At 46.7% G+C, this 22,812-nt stretch overlaps 1 protein-coding gene across 13 annotated transcripts in view; it reads right to left on the reverse strand.

The window, feature by feature from the left end:
- The window catches only part of APBB2 (amyloid beta precursor protein binding family B member 2), a 373,280-nt gene that overhangs the window by 222,966 nt on the left and 127,502 nt on the right, over positions 1 to 22,812 (reverse strand). For 9 of the 13 annotated variants that reach the window (XM_019552777.1, XM_019552773.1, XM_019552767.1 and 6 more), the window contains exons 1-2: positions 3,392 to 3,403; positions 2,959 to 2,962 (exon numbers count right to left, since the gene is read on the reverse strand). The gene's annotated coding sequence lies outside the window, so the exon portion shown is untranslated. Of the gene's footprint in view, positions 1 to 2,958; positions 2,963 to 3,391; positions 3,404 to 19,689; positions 19,797 to 22,812 lie in introns of those variants that run through there. The other 4 variants (XM_019552764.1, XM_019552769.1, XM_019552770.1 and 1 more) reach the window with 1 other exon arrangement.

Genomic DNA, 22,812 nt, shown 5'->3' on the forward strand with positions numbered 1-22,812 from the left:
CCCCTCCCTCACCACAGGGGTGCCTTGATCTGCCCCCCACACCCCTCCCTTTCCCCCTCCCCTTCTGTCACACCAGACTTACAGCTGCGTCCAGTTGGTATCCGGAATTGTAAAGTCAAAACCCACGTCAGATGGTCGAAACAGGGAGTCAATTTATAAACATCTTAAGTGCCATTCACCATAACTCAAAAAGTCATAAGTTGAAGACTGTCTGTACCATCTTGCTGCAGAGTAAAAAAGTCCACAGTAGCACACCTGTAGATGCTGCCCTGGCTGGGGCACAAAGGTGCTTCAGTGTGGGGACTGCCTGCTGGCTAGCCCTGTTAGTGGACTAAAGAACCCTTGTGCCCCAGTCAGCCCCTCCACAGCATGTTGGGCCAAGGGGAGCTGCTCCAGAGTAGCAGGCTGGTCCCCTAGGCCCCCTGTGAATTGTGCTGTGGTCCCCTGACTCAATGTGCTGTGGTCCCACCCACACATTCAAACAGAATGAAACTCCAGCGCTTATTGCTTCATATTAATTGCACATGTAGACGTGCCCACTGACATCTTGGCATCTTACAACTAGGCTAGAAAATTTGTCACAATGATTGTTTTTCCTTATAACTTTTCAATGAAAGGAATTTCTTTTGAAGGTGACCACAGCATGAGTCAAAGTCTTTCTTTCTTCGCAATCATATTTCTAACATGCACCAGACATGCTGGGATGAACCTTCGGTCATTCTTTTAGAAGTCCAACATACTTTATCAGCTCAATTCACTGGTGCTATTCAAGTTCCATGCTGATGCAAGTCAACTGAAATCACTAAAATAACCCAAATATGGTGATGAATCAGATCTTATATATTTAATGTTCTGTAATCATTTCATCAAAAGTTTAACACAGAGTAAATTGTTTTAAATATAAAGAGCACAGAGTCACAAAGGACTTTTTGTGTCCCCTTCCTGCACTCCCTACCACACAAACTGGTAAACTGTATAAGATATGAACTAAGAAGGAATGAATTGTTTGTAAGGATGATGCATCCATGCAAGAAAAAGAAAAATATCCATCGTCTCTTGGAAAAAAACAAAACTGAATTTAAAAACCAAGTCACTAGTTGGAGTATGGTATTCAGTTTATAATTTACATATTGGGTTTCATCTTTCCAGGATTTAATTCAGAAAAATTCCATTAAGAAAAAGCCAATACATTTTCATGGCTTTAAAAATCTGCACCTGCAGAAAGAACAAATTCTTTGGTATTGAACGCTGTCACAGACTCCACTATAATTTAAGGTGTTTGTGGGGTTTCATGCATGCTTTGAGCTTGTTTTACTAGTATGGAAATAGGGGGCATTAAGCTAAATTCACTGTATCATTCTTGTGCTTTCTCACATTTGATATAAAATGTATTCCTTATGCTATAACAGGACCAGGATTGCGCATTATAACAAGTGTCAAGTGCAGCTCCCTAAACTCCCTAAATAAGAATTCTTTTCATGGCTGGGAAAGGCTCAAAGCCGAAATAATAACAGAAGGGACCCCTAAGACTTAGTGCCTGATGTGAGTTTCTTTAGTCATCAAACAGGCCCTTTCAGATCACGATAAATTTCTATTTCAGTGGAACAGACCTCTAAAAATAACACTAGAAGGACATTTCTCAGAGTGGGGGAAATTATGTGAGAAAAAGTATCTTTAGGATACTGGACTAGTAATTGTCATGTTTGAAAGGGTGCAAATATTCTGTGGGTCATAATTAGATCAGAAAGACTTTTACTCTGGTGAGCCTGCACTTCAGGGGCAGCGTGTGTTATTATGGGTTCCCCCAAGAATCCAGTGGATAATGCATGTTAATGCAGATAAGACACTATACTTAACCCTTGCCAGGAGAACAAGTCTTTGTCTTTAGTGCTTCCCTATGCCAGGACAAACTAGAGTCCTTTGATTAGTGGACTGAGTAGAAAGTGAATTCTTGGATTTAAAGTGCAGGGTGAAAACAGGTTATTGTTCTGATATTTCTTTTCGTTTGTTCATTCTTGTACCTCTATGTATCTTAAACACATAGTAACTGATTTCTTATGTTTATGCTTGTTTTTATAATACATCTTCTTTGCTATCTTGTATAACTCACTCATTGCCAGTATAAGTGTGATTTCAGAGTATCAGACTATAAAGACAGGCCTCTTCTCTGGAAGGGGGTATCCATCTTTTCTAAATGCATGGCCAGACAACCATGGAATTCTTCCAGCTGGCAAAATTCCATCGGCTGAGAGCTCGCAAGACCTAGGTAAGGCAGGTATAGCTGAGGCACCAATGATCCAGGAAGTGACCTCTGGAACATCTCAGCTGTCAATCAGAAAACATCAGAGAGGACTTTGGGGTTGAAGAGCACCCCTAAAGGTGCGACAGCACCAGGAGTGTGGTTTCAAAAGCACCTCTGGCCACATCCTGTATGACTGTTTAACTGTACTGTGATCTATGTGAAAGTTCTGCATTAAGCTTGAAAAAGATAGAAGCTGAGTTTAGTGCAGGGGTGGGCAAAATACGGCACATGGGCCACATCTGGCCCACAAAGCCATTCTATCCGGCCCGCAGGGCCCCTAAAAAAATGTAGAAAATTAATATTTCTCTGACCCTGGTTCCTGTAAAAAAAAATGACAGGAACTAAGAGCAGTAGGACCCAGGGGAAGCCCAGCAGGCTCCAACAACAGCAGGGCCACCCCGCGGGCCTGGACCCCCAGCCAGAATCCCAGCCGGGGTTTCTGGGCTGGGAGCACGTGGCTGCCCCAGTGCAGGAAGCTCAGGTAAGCAGTGGAGGGGGGCAGCCAGGCAGGGAAGGAGCGCAGGGGGAAGCAGCCCCTCCACGCCTCATGCCTCAGCTGCTTGCAGCCCACATGGGACTGCCTGTGCCCACTCCAACCAGCCCCATGTGGGCTGCAAGCGCCTGTGGCATGGGGCACCAGGCATGGGAGGGGCCACTTCCCTCCCCCCACCCCAGTTTTCCCTGGACTCCTTCCCTGCATGGAGAAAAGCAGCCCCTGCCCCGCCCCACAGCTGGCACTCCCTGCTCCAGGCACTCGCAGCCCGTGCAGGGCTATCCGGACCAGGCACAGGCAGCCCCAGGCTGGCTGCAAGCACCTGCAGCATGGGGCACCGGCCATGGGGCGGGCAAGGGCCCACTTTTCCATATGCTTAGCACCAGCTTCTTCACTGCCCCCTGCCTGTACCACGGAGCTCAGGAGCACTGGGTGTGAATGAGTGGGGAGCCAGTGGGAGCACAGGGCCTGCAGCAGTGTCCCGGGGCCAGTGCTGGTGGGGCCCAGAGCAGGGTGGCAGGAGCACGGGTTCCCAGCCAGCAGGGGCTCTATGAAGCCAGGCCAGCTCCCCACTCTCCCTGCTGGTGCAGCCCAACCCAGCTCCACAGATCCCTGCCAGCCTGCACCCCACTTTGGACCCCACCAGTGCTGGCCCTGGGACATTGATCCCAAGATGGTGACCAGGGGGCGGGGCACCTGTCAAGGTGCGGGGCTACTCATGCGGCCCTCAACATCCTGCCAAAACTGGGTAAGTGGCCCTCTGCCCAAAATAATTGCCCACCCCTGGTTTAGTGAGTGCAAACAATAAGCTTAAGCAAGTGCTCAGTGACTTGCAATTTGTTTTTAAATTCCCTTTCCAGATTTTCCCGTGAGATCTGGTTTGCTGTCCTGTTTGTTTGAAAGAACCCTACTGGTATAGTAAGCAATTTACTTTGTTTGAAAGGAAGAAGTACCAGGTAGTGAAAATGCTTGAGCCTCATCTTACACCACAGCTACATCTTCCCCCAGTAGCAAAACTGTACTAGGGCAATGTGTTACAGCTAGAAAGTTCAAAACATTAAATAGAGAGAGAACCTTGACCGTAATTTACCTGAAGCAGAAGTACAGGCAGACAGCAAGAATCCCCCTAGGGTTTGATTTCCTTCCTTCTGTCTATTTGTGTGCTGCTTCAGTAGGATGCAAGTCAAGCTCTAGAGTCATGTTGTACTGATTTTGTGAATAACATTTTCCATCAGCAAACAACTAGTATTTCCAGCACTAAATATGATGCAACAGCAGACATTTTTCTGGAAGAATATTTTTTCCTGTTCAAAGAACTCTTCAGTTGACAGGAAACAAAGTCATCCATTTATCTGGAGAAAAGTAAATGTAGATAACACCACCAAGGCTAAGTTCCCTTTCCACTCTGATGAAGGGCAGCAATTACATCGAGAGAGGTAGATTTCAGCCCAAATTAATAAAATGTGGGCTCATTAGAAAGTGAAGAGAAAATCAATACATTTCACAGAGAATTATCTTATGATAACTACTATAGCAAACAGGTAACAGAGGCAAACTGCTCCATATCTTCCTTTATATTAACTACCCAGAGCGAGGGGGATCACTGTTTCAAAATGGCCGTGGCTGAAAGTAAACATCAGTTTGAGTGAAACAAGTTGCTAGCTTCAGTCCCATTCTGAGTGACTAGGTTAAAAAACAAAAAAAAAATTCATTACCATCTCAGCCAGCATTTTTGTTGCCAGTCCCAGCAGAGTCACCAAAATGGTCATGGAAACTGAACGACTATGTTAGTGATAGTAGTGCGTCCCTCTAGGGCATGCAGGAAAAACACTGATGAGGACTTCTGAAGAGACTGTGCTGTTGCTACATCCATGCTAATATTGCTCTGTGGATAGAGGTCTTGACAGAGGTGTCTTTCACAGAAATATACGTATCACAATTAGAACAGAATAAATAGAAATGCATAAAAATAAGACTTTACCTTTACCTAATCTTATCAATGACACTGAAGTGTTTTACAATAAACAGGGCTCAGATATTGTCCTCCCATCCTATTTTACAGATAAGCAATTGAGTCAAAGCCTGATCCTGAAATGTGATGAACAGGGATCCAGGTTTTCCATTCACCACACAAAAACACAGGTTTCTCCTTTAACAGAAAAATTGAGTTTTCGCCTTTAAAAAAAAAAAAAATCACAGATTTTCCCCTTTAAAGGACAAAGTGCAGGAAATCACAGGATTCCCCTTGCAGGCTGGCAGAGTTCCAGCCTGCAAGGGGCTGCTTGGGAGCAGCAGGATGCAGAGGGCACCATCTGCACATGGCCAGCAATGGAGCCAGGGAGGGGTACAGAGGAGCTCCTGCTGCTGCCTGTCAGTAAGTGGGGAAGGGGTGGGGGTAGGAATTGAGGTCCCGATGGTGAGGGAGAGAGTAAGGCAGGGTTGGCAGGGGGGTCCTGTCTGGGGGGGCTAGATCCAATGATCTTGTAAGGTCCCTTCCAGCCCCTTACAATCTATGAATCTGTGGGTGAGTACATGCCCCCCCAGATTTCTGCACAGGGTCGGGGCGGTTCTGGGCTGCCTGCTGCAGACTCAGGGCTCCCTGCCCTGCTGTGGTCCCTGGGGTGGGGGGCTCCATGACCCACCAGGTGGGACCCAGCGCAGCAGGGTGGAGAGACTCAGTGCTGCTGCCACTGCCCAGAGCACCACACCAGCCACACTGCCATGGAAAGGCACACCCCCTGCCCACCTAGCAGCAGTGGGATTGGCAGTGGTGGCAGCATGGAGTTGTGCCCACTCCCCTGCTGCTGTGTGGGCAGGGGGCATCTTGCCATGGCAGTGTGGCCGACACAGGGCTCTGCTGGGCCACCAAGGCCCCTGGGGAGTGGCAGCAGGGCAGGAAGCCTCAAGCCCCACAGTGGGAAGCCTGCTTCCTCTCCTGCTCCATTCTAGCCATGATAAGCACTGCCTCCCATGCACAAGAGCCAGATTCAGGGTAGGGCAGGGGGCTGTGGGCCCTGGCCCTGATCCCATAGCCCTGGCAGCAGGGGGTCTCATACAGCAGGGGCTATGGGTTGCGAATGAGGGACACCAGCAGGGCTGTGGATAGGATTTGGGGGCTGTGGGTTGGGAATGAGGAGCCCCAGCAGAGCCAGGAGACTGTGGGTCCGAAATGAGGGGCACTGGTATGGGCAGGGGCAAGGCACCAGCATATCAGGGCTGCTCAGCACCACAAAGCAGAGGGAAGGGGACAGCTTCAGCTGGAACCATGTCCTGGTGAGTGAAGGGGGCAGGAGGAGCTCTAATTTTTCATGACAAAAAAACCCAAAATAAATGCTAAAACATATGTGTATTTAGATTTTATTTTATTATATTATTACTACGGCACTGACAGGCTTTCAAATGTCTTTAAACTAATAAAAATATCAAAACACTGCATTTTACTGATACCCACACACACACATACACACACAGGGAAATTGCTTCTCAAGTATGACAGCAGGGACAGAGGAAATGGAGGGGAGAGCAAAGCCAGCACCGTACCGCCACCACGGAGCAGGGCTGGGGGGAGGGTGAGGCCAGCACTGCTCCGTCCCCTCCATCATGGTGGTGCTCTGTCCCCACTATCATTCTCTCCCTCCCCACCCCCTCTGTGTCTATCCCCATGCCGCCCCCCCATACTCTGTCCCTTCCATCATGGCAACACTCTATTCTCGCTGTCATTCTTACCCCCCACCATCTATCCCCACCATCATGGTGGGACTCCATCCCCGCCATCATTCTTGACAGGCAGTTTGCCCCATGTGCAGCACTGGCTGGAGCCCTGCCCCCCCAAGAACATTACAGATAGACAGACAGACAGATGGACTACACCACACACACAGACACACACACAGAGTGGCATTTCATTTTAATTGCAGAAAAACTTGGATTGGGGTTTCTTAAATCAGAGAATTTGGGCAGGATGGGCAGGGGGTGTTAATCAGAGTTCAGGATTTTTAAACCAAGAAAACCAGGATCCCTGGATGAAGGACATGCTGTCTGAAATGGGTGTTCAAAAACACTGCTAATCATGTCAAAATGACTTACCTGATGCCACCAGAAAAGAGTCAGTATAAGAGGGGAAGAGAATTCACTACTCCAACTACAAGTACTTGAAAAATGTCTGTGAATTGGAACATACAAAGTCTGCTCTAAGACTCTGTCTTACTCTGCTATGTGGGGTGACTAATGCTTACTCATAAGTACAGTTAACACTGGAATTTCCAGAATATTTAGTGATCAAATTAATCATTGTTTCGATGAGTAGTTTGCTAATGTAACCTTTGTTTCAGTAAAGGTACCAAACTCAAATGTCCTATTATGCTAAAGAATGAAAATACCCCAAAGAAAAAAGCCAAACAACAATAACTTATGAATGTATTTTAACGTGTTACTCTCTACTACATACTCTCTATACTTCAATTAACACAATTATTTCACACAAATGACAGCTTCAGCAGGAGACAGTCACTCTAGAACACCCAACAGTGCAGTAGGCAGGGCACTCTCCTGGCAGGAAGGACAGTGCCTTGTTCTGAATCGGGCAGAGCAGGGTTTCAAATCGGGGTCGCATGGGATATCTGTACACATGCTTGCACCGCAATGCCAGGCGGTTTTAAAATTGCCTGGCACATGCATTTGTATAAGCAGCAAAATGTGCATCGGTGCTAAGAAAATGGCGGCGGCATGCTTTTGAACTAAAACGCCTCAAAAGCATTTTCATTCAAAAGAGCACCACTGCCATTTTCTCCATGCTGACACATTTTGCCACTTATACAACTACACGCAATGCGCCACAGTGCGTGCCAGCTCTCACGCTGAACAGACTTGATTAATTGAGTCTGATCCAATCCACTGGATCTCCAGCACATCACAGGACAAAAAGGTATGTGTATAAATGCCCCTACATCACAGCCAACTATCAAAACCTGAGTTCTCCAACTGACCGCCTGTGGGCTCCCACCCCACCAGCTGCTGCTCCCCCACATTACTGCTGCTGCTAATGGGGGAGGGCAGGGCAGTGCAGCATGGTGCAGCCAGGGGAGTCCAGAACCCCACAGCCTGGGGTACCCACATGGCATGGGGAGGGAGGGAAGGAAATCACAGTGTGGAAAACAGCATACAGGGAGAGTGTGCAGCAGGGAAGCCCCTGTAGTAAAGAGGGGGCATGAGGTCTAAGAGCATACAACTCCCAGCCCCTCAGAAGCTGGAAGCCCTGATCCAAACCACTGGGCTATACAGTACATGATAGCAATGATTATGATGATGGCAATACCACTACAAGGGTACCTCAGCAATGGAACAAATTACCCAGACAGGCTGTGGAATCTCCATGCTTGGAAGTTTTTAAGAGGTGGTTAGACAAACACCAACTGGGATGGTTTTATCAGGGATGGTCCTGCCTTGAGCACAGGGCTGGACTTGATGATATCCTGAGGGCCCTTCCAGCTCTGCTTTTTTATGATCTGTGCTTAAGACCTTCTGCAAATCTAAGGCAAACACACCTATATACTTTAAAAAAAAATACAAGCTGTTTGATCTAATTTTTTTTCATAGCTTATTCAGCTGTCTGTGGGCACGTATACATGTGCATTAATATGATGTAATTGCAGCGCATTAGGTTTACTACCTGTAATAACAGGTACTAACTTAACATGCTGCAATTGGCGCTGCTGTGCAGTAGAGCCAGCGCACACCTTCTTGCGACGCTAATGCGCAGTAGACTAATTAGCATGTTTTTGCCTGTCGCACTAATGCACAGTAGAATTAATCTACTGCACACTTAGTGGCTTGTGTAGATGTGCCCTATGTTGCTTAACTCTGACCCTTTGCAAAGTTTCAAGTAATTAAGTCAATGACAAAAGAATAAAGGCCAAAGTGTTGTCTTTCTCACACACACACCCCCCTTCCTAGAGAGGAAGGAAGGTAATGGCTTTTCAAAGGGATCTCTGCTCCTTCTCCTACCCAGAGTTCTTCTTCTGACCCAGGATCTTACAACAAATAGGAATACTATTAGTTTCTTCCATGAGAAAGGTGTTTTAGCAAAAATATGTCCCACATTAAATAAACAATATATGAAGACATGAACTGTAGGAGGAAGTGGAACTACTAAAGATTTGAATTTTCCCCAGAATGGTTTTTCAGGGTTTCCTATGTGGAAATTAGGCAAGTTCCCATCTCTAATTCAAGGAAAACGTGAAATACTACTTGCTTGTAGTTTGTATGGAAATAATGGCTATTGTTCAGAAATTATATAAAATACCTAGTCTTCAAAACAAAGATACTCAGCAGTTTTCAGGGAAGCAGATAACTTGTCTATAAAAAATGCATTCTACTATCATAGCATCACTCCAACTTTATTCAGAACAACATCTTTCACATTTTCCTGGACAAGGTAGGGAAGCAAGTTTTCCTTATGAAAATCCTAAACAATATACAAGCACATTAGCATAGAAGCAGCAAGCATGGTGGAGTACCTTGGCTTATAAGAGCAATAAAAAAAACCTGTTTCCCTGCTGTTCTAAGCAATTGAACAACTTTTAAAAGCTTCTCAAGCAATAAAGTAAAGCTTTATTTTTTTTTTTTTAAGATCGGAAACTATGCAAAGCTTTGTATCTTTTTTATGGTCTCCTGATTACATTGGACTGCAACTTGCTTGGCAAAATAAATTATACCCCACTCACCAATATAATATTTACAGTTAGACTCCAGCTCTATGCCAAGAAATATTAGTGCTTATATTGGGCCAGAAATAAGAGAAATTCGAGCACCTTTTTACAAGACCCCTGCAGGGCAAAAATGCAACACAAGCCAAAAGCAATTCAGGGTTTGAGGGCTGGTTTTCCTGAGGTACTGAATACCCAGTTTGACAGAAAGATATTGTAAAAATATCCACAGTAAATAGACTGAAATTCAAACAATATCATTGAAATTAAAAAATGTTAATGTGATTATCAGGGAAAAAGAAAATCAGTAAAATCAGCTACTGACCCTGAGGAAAGTCAGTTGCAATACTATTTCTACCAAGTGAAGCTAAACTTAAAAATTACCCAGTACAAACAAAGAAAAACAATACAACTTACATATAAATTAAGATTACAGTCTAAGAACATACAGGAAATTCTGTACCACATTAATTATAACATTATTTGTATTACAGATGCCACAACAGAGATCAAGGCTCCATTTTATTAGGCCATCCTTGCTACAAAAAAATTACAATCTAAATAGACCACTAGGGACAGCAGTTACAAATAAACCAATTTAAGTGATCAGAAACTGGTTTAAACCTGTAACAAAACGTAAGTGCAGTGCACATAAACAAGTTTCAAAATGGCCAAAACCGATTTAAGATATACCTGGTTGAATGCAGTACCAGACTCAACTCAGTTGGGCAGGGCCGGTGGGTTGTGGGTGTGTGTGTGTGTCTCCAATTTCACTCACTGGGACAAAGGCAGACAGGGCAGTGTCTGCTTACAGCTTTTTGGAGCTAATCAACACGTCAGCTAGTAATGTCCCTTTGCTCCTTCTTTGGGAAAAAAAAGTTTAAGAAGAGCTGGAAATAATGAAAGAGGCTTTGCTTTCTTAATAGGCTGATAAGCTGCCTACTGGCTTCAAAAGTGCAATCTGTCAGTGTTCAAGAGGGGACAGAGGTGTGAGAAATGACCTGTTTTGCAATCCATGGGCCCTCTGAATGCCAGTTTGCTGCAGACAGTATGAAAAAGCAGGGAGAGAGGGAGATTGAAAAGCTCAGTATCATCAACAGATGCATGCACTCCACACAAGCAGTCCTCCCTACACTCCGCCCCACCCCCCTCCGAATCTTTCCCTCTCAGTGCTATTGAGGTCAGGGTCTGGCAACACTCCTGCCCCTTGAGCAGCAAGCCAGGAAAAGTCTGGAGAGGGCTGCTTGCTCTTCCTGGCACACCTCAGCTGGGGACTGTGCAGGCAGGGTGGGGGTTTAACCCCTCCCTAATGAAAGTGTCCTACTGGGGCCTGGCCACGCTCCTCCTCAGCTCAGCAATGTGAAAAGGAAGGGAAGGCTCACTCTAACACCCCCTGGCTTCTCGCCTGAGCCACTGCAGGCATGTGCCTGCATTTCTTGATTCAAAGGTGAACATCTATCCACTTGCAAATTGGCTCAAGTTCTTCAGGTTAGACTAATGTGCAAAGTTTGAATCAATTCAGGCTCAGGCTTTTTGAATGTCTGTCCCTAGCCCTGATGCTCAACCTCTGGCCTCTGGGCCAAATCCAGCCTGTGGTGCTGTGTCATCCAGCCCATGGGGCTCCCCACAGGGCCAAGAATTTGATGGTGGGGAAGCAGTGTCAGTATTACTTAATGTTCCTCTACTGCCAAATTACTGAACCTGTGGGGAGCCATGCAGGCCAGAAAACATGACTCTGTATGCTAAACTGGCCAGGGAGGGTCAGGGTGTGGCAGCATGGGGCCATATCAGACTATCCAAATCCCAACTGGGACACGTGGACCCTGGCTGAAGCAGTATGGGGCCCAATGACATGCACTGACCCCATGCAGTATCCAGCCCATGGACCAGCCCCACGCCACTAATCTTGCCCACAGAGCCAAAAGGTTAAACAGCACCTGAAAAAGACAAAGGGGAGCTGAAGAGCAGCGAAATGACTTTCCCTAGGTAAAACACTAAGTCTGTAGCCAAGCCAAGAATCACTTGACTATGTACTGCTCCACCCCTAAACCACACTGCCTTTCTCAAGCAATTAAAATAAATGATTAAATATTTTATGTTTGGAAAATAGTATTAAAAAAAATTAAGTTCTTTAAAGTAAAAATGGCATCTTTTTCATAGCACAAAATACCAATTTTAGCCTAAAAATTGTATTTGCTGGTCAATTTTATTCTGCTGACATTTGCAAAAGGAATCCAAAGCAGCCAGATCTTGCTTACTTCCCCAAGGTATAGAAGAGCTACACTGGTGAGTAGCTACCTCTTACACCTGCTCCTACACCTGCCAACTGGCCTTCGGTTTCTCACGAATGACTGGCATATGATGCAACTTAGTGCAGCCCTAGAGCTCCTCCAACCTGCATTAAGGCAGTTGCTAGCTCAGATGCACCCTAAAAATTAGACAGATGTGGCAAATCCCTCAACTAGGCTGACACTAGCACAGCAGAGAAATTGATCCAATGAGTTTAATATGCAGTATTATTGAAACATCTCTGCTTTTTGTATGTAATGAATGTCATTTCAACCTTAGGACTGAGATCACACAAAGGGCAAGAAGGATATTCACCCCACAGTAACTGTGATCCTTTGATGTCAGTGTAGACTGCATAAAAGATATGCAATCCAGATTGCTGTGTTCTAAATAGTAGGGTCCAGTGAGGTTGCGCACACCCCTTGAACTCCTCTGTATCCCCAGAAGGTCATAAACAGTGGGGAGGCTATGACCATCCTTCCAGTGCTCTTTTAATTTACAGCCCGTGTTACTGAGGACACCAAAAAGCAGAGAGTGCACCAACTCTAACTTCTTGACAAAACACAGTCATTATAGGATAAAGAACTGTTCTTTCTCTTTTCAGTCAAGCGTCACAGTGGTTCTGAAGGTGAATGACAAATAGTACAGTTCCCGTGTGGTAAGAATAAGGAATTCCAACTGTGCTATTCAAAGAACGATTGCAGCAATGCGCTCCTTAATTTGGTGTTAGATCATCACAAAGGGCATAATATTTAGCTGGTATCCGAGGCAGGCTGATAATACCATTTATGTCTTGTCAACCAAGCCCTAATGTTGAAGAGGCTTACCAGCTCTGACAGCTGTTTGCCATACATTGCATAATCCCCTTAGAGGTTCTCTGTGATGAGACGGCTTAGCCTCTTGATGTGGGGGATGGATACTGCCGCAAAAAGAGGGAAGACAGGGCTGGTAAGCTTCTTTACAAGTAGTTTAAAGATGCATCAGGAAGCTGGACATGAGGACAGAGGCGGCTCCCTGACTCTTCCAGCCAAGGTACTAGCAACCAGAAAAAACATCTTAGGAGCAAGATAGTATACCCAATGGCTTAAATAAAGGCACTCAGTTTCAGGAGGGTATGGTCAAGATCTCACCTAAGAAGTGGGACTTCAGTAGGTGGGCAAGTACAATTTCATGGAAATTAATTTTCAATGGGAAAATGTCATTGTTTTCTCTACCTCAGTGGTCTCCAACCTTTAAGTAGGAGATCACCATTAGCATTTAAAAGCAACCCAAGATCTACTGTGTGCTGCTGCCACCCCGTTTCCCCCCACCCAGCAGGTAAGTCTGCGGGGAGAGAAGGGGGTGCAGATCAAGACAAAGGAAGAAAAAATTATTTGGGGGTGCATCTCCCCAGCAGGTAAGTCCCATACGACCAGGGCCCTACTCAACTCACCCTTGCTCCTCCCTCTGCAGCACTACCCCTTACTGCAGGGGCCTCAGTCTAGCCCCCACCTTTTCCCTCCCCCATGGACTGACCTGATGTGCTGGGGTGCTCATGTATGCACATGGGCACTCAGACCCTCCCCCAGCCTCAGATTGACTCCAAGAGGCTCCAGGATCTACTGGTGGATCAAGATCCACTGGTTGGTGACCACTGCTCTATTTGTGCACTGCAGCTCATTTAATACCACCCCAAAAACATAAAATCAAGCCTGGAGTCTAAGTGGGCCAAATATCTCAGTTTTCAAAGTAGCAGAATGCATACCCCAGCAGAGAGACATCTCTTCTTCTCCTTAGGATCTGAATTAAGCCCCACAAAATAAGCAGGAATGGTCTGCAGGTCAGCTAGGCAGGGCTGAGTCAAGCAGCCAGCAGGTGCTTGATTGTAGCAGCCATTTTAAAACACTGGCTGCCTATATAAACACAACAGTTTGCTACTACTGGCCAAGGCAGAAACATCACCTGCATGGAACTTCTAGGAGGTAGGAGCTGGAAGCTCAGGGTCCTGGGCATGACCTAAAACTGCACCCTGCCAGGGAAGTGTGGCCTGGTGGTGCAGAAGTCCCCAGGAAATGCCAGGCCAGTTACCTCCCCGGTGAAAGGTGAGGAGGGGCACCTTAACCCCAACCCCCATCTTCAGGTGGGCTTTGGAGGCAGGAGTAGGGCCAGGCATGGCTGCAGCCACTTGAGCTCATGAGCAGGGTGCAAGACCCTGGGAGTAATTGTAGTGGGGCCAGGCATGGTGAATGGAGTGCCACCTAAGCCTATGGGGGTGGTTGACCACGAGGCCCTGAGAGAGGACGGTATAGTGAGGCCCTAGGGAAGAGGGCAGAGTTGTGTGGCCCTACACAGAGTAGGGTTGAACAGGAGTAGGCCTGAAGGACTGTGCGCAAGGGGGGTTGAGTAGGGCTGAACCAGAAGTAGGCCTGGGAGTAAGCCTGAAGAGGACCACCCCATGAGTAGTTGATCTGGAAGATGATGAGCAGCTTCCAGGGTGGGACATGGTGCACAGGTCCTAGAGAATGCATAGTAGGAACCCCATGTGAGGGGAGTAGGTCAAGGTATGTCTTCAGATGCCTGAGGCTGTAGTTTGGGCCAGAGGCCGAGTAAGGGTGTTCAGTCAGAGAGATAGAGGCGAGTCCTGACTCCGGTAAGTCCTCCACCATTAGGAGGCTGAGTGCAGGACAAAATTAAGCCCTGTAGTTGAGCACAATGAACTGCTGCTCGGGGGGGGGGGGAAGGGTGAGAGTCCCCCATGAGACCCTGGAGCGTCAGTCGTAGTATGGGTTAAGAACATCACATTGATGCCATCTGTGAGGTATGGGCTGTGGTGTAGGGAAGGTTACCGGTGCAGATAGCACTCCCTGGCACTGGGGCATGTAATGGGCAGTCTCCTGTATTTACCGTTTGTTTATGGGAACACCAAAGCCGTGGCAGGTGAGATGGGGCAGACTGCCCCATAGAGGCAGGTGGGCGGGTTGGCATGGGACCCGGCCCCTAGCTTGGCCCCATCACACATTCATATAGTTTCAAGTTATCTGCAGGCTGTTTAGTGAGTTCTCCAACTTGCTCCTGAACATTGTTAGGGAGAGGCAGAGAAGGGAACATCTTTCACATATTCCCTGGGTCCAGCCAGCATTCAAGTTCTTACTGGAGTTGGGAGATGAACTGTGTCTCAGCTGGTCAGGTGACATTTATACAAAGAAGTACACAGACCTTATCTATAATTTCAGGGGCAGCAAGAAAAGTTTTGCAAGCAGAGGCACATATGTACAAGCTAATATAAGGCCCAGTAGCCCCAGAGATGTACATGTCATTGTCACTGCATTTGATTTTACATCTCCTGTCACAATGTAGATTGGAAACTCCACTAGTAGGTAAGTAAGTACCTGCCAACTGAGGTCTACCATACTACTGGTTTTGATGGGGTGAACCATTCTCAGAGTTTCTCAGAATTCACAAGGTCCCTTAGGACCACCTCAGTCTCTTCTGGGATCTACCTCTGACCAGACACCTAGGTGCAGGAAGACATCCATTCCCTTTTCCCTCAAATATACTGCCCCAGATAATTTGTGAACACTTACAGCTGTGAAAAGCCCCAGGCATAGTACAGTCTAAGGCATGTCTGTCTGATATTGGCTAGTCCAATGCCATTTCCAGTAAAGCAATGGCTGAGACTGAAGAGACACTGCTATTCAGAAGACAGTAATCTAGTAAGCATGAGGCAGATGGTCACCTACAGTGGGGTCCACACTGACTCATGAGTTGTTGGGGTTTTTTCAGAATATTACATTTTTACAGGTGGTTAGCATTTACTCTCCCATTTCTCTCCCTGACTTGTCTTCTGAAGAAAACATTTAAATTTACTAGAGTTAGTGTTTGTAGGCCCTGAAGATCAAGTGAGACTCCAAAGCATACACCTAATCTCATTCAGTGCAGGAGCTCTAACTCCCGCGTTGCAACAAGCTCCATATGGCCAAACCTCTGAACAGGATTCAGGTCATAGGTTTGACCATTTTAATTTTCATTCACATCACAGCATTCCATCAAGTTATGGATACAGCAAAAACCAATTCTAAATGCAGAACTAACATACAGGAGATCCCAGCTATAGTGACTGCCACAGTTGGGTAGTTACTGGAGCGAATGATAAAAACTGTTAATCTGTAGATATCCAGAGGATGAAGAGGTGATTGGTTACCACCCAACATGCAGTTGTTAAGAACAAATCATACCAAGCCAATCACCTTGTTTTTTTGACAGGGTAACTAGCTGAGTGGATACGGGGAATGTGGCCGATATAATATACCTGGACACTGGCAAGGCCTTTAATATGATCTCATATGGCATTCTCATAAGTAAGTTACAGAAACATAGGCTAGACAAAATTACCATTATGTTGATACATAATTGGTTTAATAACCACAATGAAAGAGCAACTATTAATTGAATAATTACAGACTGGCAAGAGCTCTCAACTAAGATTCCAAAGGGTTTTTTTCTGAGTCCAGTGTTGTTTAACATCATATTAATGACTTGGATGCGAAAATACAGAGTATACTGATCAAGTCTTCAGACAACACACAACTTTGGAGGAGAGAATTAAAATAAAAACGGATCTTGATAAATTGGAGGGGGGGAGCTTTAATTAGAATGGCTCTGAGTGCCACTTTAAAGCTCCCAGAGCATCATATGCATCAGTGTCCCCATTGAATGACCTTTAGTTAAAGCACCCCTGCTACCATTTTTCACCATGGGAACGCTGATGCACACGACACTGGAGTCCAGTGGAGTGTGGTAATTACCATGCTCCAGTAGACCTGATTAATCGAGTCTGCTCAAAGTACTGTAATTATAGCACGTCAGAGTAGCCTCAATGTACATGTATAGGCAACCCATAGAAACTAAGTAGTTCAGAGAGGCATGATCTTTTGTAGGCCATAACTTACCAGGAGCCAATGAAGTAGGTAGGTCTTTGTTTACAAAAGCTCATGCATCTCTGATTTAGTTAGTAAATTAGTTATTCCCAATTATTGGAAGCAGAGTGGATTTTTTTTTTTTAATGCACAGCAAAAAATGTATAAGCAAAACAATTAAAATTTATGTAATACAGGACATTTGACAAATCTACTAAATAGTACAAGCACTATAGTACAGTTTGTAGAACTGGATTATAATAAGCAACAAGATAGCAAAAAACAAGACTACAACCAAAATACCACAGAAAGAGCAAAATGATTTTGTTTATTTTAGCTATTCTTATTTCTACCTAGCTCTAAGTGACTTTTGTTATGAAAATAAACAACAAAGTTCAACAGTTAATAACTGATGCATAGAGACATTTTACAGAATTATTTTCATTTCTTTAGAAAGAAATTAGAACAAAGAGAATTCTTCCACATTTGGAAAATAAATGGCCTCATCTAGTTGGCAAGTAGCATTTAAAACCAGGGCATTAATTAAATTTGCAACAGATTTTAAATTGGCACTTATTTATGTATGCATGTGATTTATATGCTGTCCTTCCCAACAATGGCTTGGAATGGCTTACCATAAGAGAATAAGATTAACTTATAAAACAGCAGAATGAACAAAACAATTTCACAGGCAACTACAATATCAACATCAACACTGAATCCCCTTAAACAACAGCAAAGCCTTGCTGTGTTTGCTAAATGCATGCCCAGACAGGAAGGTGTTACATCACTTCTGAAAGACACTTCAGCTCTCACAGGCCTCGAGAGAGAACTCCAGAGCTGAGGAGCAATAGGTAAGAAAAACCTCCCCTGTACTTTTGCCAAGTGGACTTGGTGCGTTGATGGTATTTGCATGAGGTTCCTTTCTGATGACATTCGGGATCATAATGGGGCATAAAAAAGGATCTGAGGGGCTTGGAGCATTTCCATTTTCACAGGCCTGCATTTTGCATATTGGCACCTACTCTACCCAGGACAGCACACAAAAACACCAAGAGGTTCTCCTTATGGCTGAAAATGAGTGTTTGTGCCCGAAACCTTGCAAAGAACAAATTTTTCAACTATTTAGTTGGTCTAATAAATGATTTCACATCTACCCAAAAAACCCTGCCTACATTATATGTTGATAATGCTGGTTCTCCTTTTTTAAGCAAAATCATTGCATAAATACAACCCCTAGGATGGATACAATTATATCTAGAGGTACACAGACATATCAGTCACATTGGATTAGCACCAATAACAGGAAAATTAACATCATTGGCAACAAGCTTTTTTGGCCAATAATGTCAGCAATAAATGCCATGTGCCACAGCATACACACAGCCAGGAATACAGCCTGGAAAGCAGCATCCTACCAATAAGTCTGTGTGGGGGAAGAAGCATGGGGGGAGAAAAAGGGTATGGGGGTGCAGATTGAGGCCCCCAGGGTGAGGGTCAAGGGCAATGCCCATCCAGGGCAGTAAATGTGACCCCAGGGCAGGGTGTGGGGCAGAGCTGCAGGCGGCTTATCCAGGGGGTGCAAAAGGATGGGCAGCTCCCTCCTACTGCATGCACCCTTAGGTGAGGCATGGGGGGCATGTGCCCCCTGGATTTGTGCACAAGGTGAGGGTGGGCTTCCCACTGTGAGCTTGGGGCCTGGGCCAGGGCTGCACTTGGGGGAGGGGGGGCTTAGCTGCCTGGGGGGGTGGTGGTGGCACTGGGAGGGATGGCAATTTTGCCGTGGTGATATCCCACAAAATCCCCCCTAGCACTGCCCCTGCTCAGGGAACTTGTTCTGCTGCCTTTCCCTCAGGAACCCTGCACTGGCCATATGTCCCCTGCCCACCTTGCAGCGTGGGGCTCCTAAGGGAAAGACAGCAGAGAGAGTGCCCCAAGCAGGGGTGGCACTACAAGGAGGCTTGGGGGGCTACAGCCACCCCAAAAGTACCTGGAGCCCCCCCACAGCGCCACCTCTCCCAGTGGCACATCTGCCTGCCCCACCCCAACCCTGCCTACGCTGAGCACAGCCCCAGTTCACCCCCACACTGAGAAAAGGCTGGCACAACCCCCGGCCCCAAGACCACAGTGGGCAGCCCACCCTTGCCCCAACCCATGCACAAATCCGGGGGGCACATGCACCCCATGCCTCCCCTAGGGTGGTCCCCCCACCCCGCCCAGATGAGCCACCTGCAGCTCTGCCCCACACTCCACTCTGGGGCCGCGTTCACTGCTCTGGCTGGACATTGTCCCTGCCCTACTCCCTCCCTCACCATGAGGGCCTTGATCTGCCCCCCCCCCCGTACCCCTTCCCCCCCAGACTCACCAGCTGGATGCTGCTCTCCAAGTTGTCAGGCTGCATTCCTGTAAATCAGGTATCAGATTGGCATCGGTTGTTATGGCTGGTTAATCATTGGCTATCAGTGCCAGCGAAGAAAATCTTTATCGGTACACCCCTAATTATGTCAATATAAAAATCCCTGATACGGGTATTGATTTTCCTGTACAGAGAAGGGAATAAGCTATACCAATACAACAGTAGAAGTTGTTCTTACACAGAAATTGCTATGAAGCACCTTTAAGCGTGTGTCACCAATGTGAGTGAGTCAAAATAAGGGGCTGCCCTGATGTATTTTTTTTCCCCATACAGAAACAACAATCCTGTAAGAATGCACCTTTACACAGCATAACTGCATCTATACAAGGTGGTACTACTCCTTTAACTGTATTGGTGTGAATGAAGTTAAACAATTTGTAAGAGTAAGCAAGTCCTTATAATCAGAGCTATCCTCCTGAACTTCTGAATGAGGCATGCAAGTTTTGCTGCTTTCATGAAAAAGCATTAGTGCAAGTGAGTACCCCAAACCTATTTCCATTCACTTCTCTCTGTATGGAAGGATCAAAACTCTCAAATTCCTTGAAGATGGAAAAATACAAATTAACAAATGTAGCTAACAGATTACTTACTTCCCCAACTCTTCAGTGTGCCAATGTATGAAACGCCAGCTTCTTCAGTCTTTGCCACCAACACCAGTAGTGCTCACCCCCAAAGGTCACAGACTAAAGAAAGAAATCTGTGCAAGGAAAGAAAAAAAGGTCAGGGGTATACTGCATTAACACAGGTGTCCAAAAGTTCTAACAAACCAGTCAGCAGAGAAGAAAATAAAAACTGCTAAAGACTAGTCTTCTTACATAAGATTTGGCAGGGAAGCTCAAGTCAGTGACTTCCACTGTAATCAGAATAACACAGAAAGTTGTCTGCGAGCCACTAGAGCAACAGTTCCAAAACTGTGATGCACGTATCACCAGTGGTATGCAGATGACCTGGAAGCGGTACGCGGAAGGCCAGGGGGAGGGGGCCACAGACACCCAGAGTCCAACAGCAGCCTGCTGCACACAGCCAGGAACACTGCACCGCGTGTGGAGCAGCACCCAGAAAGTAAGTGTGCTGGGGGGAAGGGAAAGATGAAGGCCCCCATGGTGAGGGAGGTAAGGGAATACAGGCAGAGGCTGGGGTGAATGGGGCCCCAGGGCAGGTAGTGGGGTGGTCAGAGCCTAGGCACCTCACCCAGGGGACAGGGCTGGGGGTTCCTACTCATTGCGCACATCCTGAGGGAGGCATGTGGGGCACATGCCCCCTGGATCTGTGCGTGGGGCAGAGAAGGGCTGCCACTGCACATTGGGCTCTGCACCACACTGCCACTGACCCAGGAGCCTTGTGAAACGTCACGTGCCTGCCCACCCAGCAGTGACAGGCACATGGCATCCTGTGCAACTCCAGAGGCACTTATAGTGCAGTGCAGAGCACAGCAGCAGCCTGCTGCTCCCGGAGATTTTCTCTCCTCAGGCTGACTCACCCCATCCTCACGGCAGGGCTGACACAAAGGTGGCCTGGGCCTTTCCACGGATGTGGGGGGGATCCCCCTGCTGGGTGCATTCTGGGGCCTCCTGGATCTGTGTGCAGAGTAGAGGTGGGTTGCCCACTGGGCTTTGCACTATGCTGCTGCTGGCTACGAACCTACAAGGGACACCACGTGCCTGCCACTGCCAGGCAGGCCCAGGTCACCCTGGGAAGAGCCTGGGTGGCAGGAGGGGCCACTTTCTTCTGTGCTAGCTCTGTGAGGGGACACCACCTGGCTGAGGCAGGATGCTGGGCTCAGGGGGGCTTTCAGCTCCGGGCTCAGCCTCCCTGTGCACCATCATATCTGTACATTGCATCGGTCCAGACTGTGATATGAATTCTCTTTTCTCAAGCAAAAGAAGTCATTCTGAGGCTTTTAGGTAACTAAAAATACACTGGACTCTTGACTATTAACACAGATGCAGAAAGTAGGGTTCTTCCCTGTTACATGTACACGCCAAGGAAACAGCAATAGATCTACTTAAAACAGATCATTTTAGGATGAAGTTACATATCACACTTAGACCACACTAAGGGACACATACAACATGAGCATTAACATGTTAAAGCTCATTAACCCATGCAAAGTGCCCTCTGAGCATTTCAAAGTTACACTACTTGAGGAAGGGATTAATTCATGGGCTCTGTTACCCAGCTATTGTTATGGTAACTTCAGCCTGCTCCACAGAGGTAAAACAAGCAATTTGTTGTTCTTCAGCATCCCAGGATGCACCATCCCAGCCCCAGCAGGGATAGAGCCTAGGTGTCCTGGCTCCTAGTCATGTCCCTGCTCACCAGCCCTCTAGTGACAAATCACACCTGTGCAGACTAGAAACAGTATTAACCCTCAATGTGCAACTGCTCAAAGCACGTTTCAACTATAACACCACTTATCTTCCACAAATTTAGTATGGTTTAAGCGTAACATATACCTGCACCAATACAGTATCATTTTTTCATTTAAATTTATTCCCTCCAACCCTGCCATCTGGGATTTAAATGTATGAAACTGAGGACCTGAATCATACGTCCTGTTTCAAAGTACCTCAAGCAAGCACATTCTGTTTTTGCTTAGCAAAATCAGAATAAAACAAAACTAGAGCATTGTCTCTCAATTAAAAAAAAAAATCTTAAAAGCTTAATTTATCTTCTCTATCTTAGACTAGGTACAGATATTCAGTTCCTACCAGGAGAGTCACCATTCTCCCAGCAGAAATGAAAAGTGTACAAATATACAGGCTTTGTCTCCTAAAACAAAATGCCTGGTTTGGGTGAAAAGTATCCTGATCACAACCAGGGTTAAATTGCTTCTGGAAGTTTCTCCCATGAGACAGTCTATATGCACTTTCCAATGGCTTAGTGGAGCCAGGTAAAAGCTCCCTGCCTTCCTGAGACCAGTGTTACCCCACTCTTGATGGGGGGGCAGCTATTCCCTCCCCTGCTTGTAGACCAGGAGGTGCGAGTACCAACAGCCAACACCCCTACCTCTTCCCCAAATCAGGCAATTCCCCACCCCACAGCTTAGCTGGGTAGTGGAGCAGCCAGGAGTCCAACCAGACTGGGGAAAGCCTCTGCATACCTGGCTACCAGCCCCTCCAGCTTTTAAATCACCACCATGCCACCCATCTGAGTGAAGTGAAACTAGAGGAACCTGAAGGAACTGGGAACCAGACCTATGAATGCATTCTCCTGCTGGCTCCCAGTTAATCTATTGTGCCCTTGCCACAAGGTACCTCAAGTCTTGCCCCAGTGGCTAAGTGCTTCCCCTTGTTGTAGAAGTGCAAAGAGCAGAGCTGTTCTCCTGCAGGCAAGAACTAGGAGAGTTTCCACCAGGGAAGAATGCCCCCCTCCTGGCAATCAGCTGACTGGCAGGATGGGGGTGGGCATGCGCCAAGGGTGGGAACACTCCATTCCCTGGCTATCTGTGGCAGCTGATGCTTTTCAGCAGCTACCACCTGACTTGATAGTCTACCCCCATCCCAGACAGAGAAGAGGGCAGCCTGTAAAGCAATGGGGTACCCTAAGAGAAGGGATGGCCCAGGGAGTAGCCCTCTAATGCCCCCTGGCTGGAAAGCTTTACAGACAAGCTCTCCATGAGGCTGAAGGAACAAGATGAACATGGGCCGGCAGTGTGGAGAGGCAGTCAGGAAGGCCAACCGCACCTTGGCATGCATCCACAGATGCATCTC

This window comes from Crocodylus porosus, unplaced genomic scaffold (genome assembly GCF_001723895.1).
Source record: "Crocodylus porosus isolate Cpor-Errol unplaced genomic scaffold, CroPor_comp1, whole genome shotgun sequence".
Classification (NCBI taxonomy): domain Eukaryota; kingdom Metazoa; phylum Chordata; order Crocodylia; family Crocodylidae; genus Crocodylus; species Crocodylus porosus.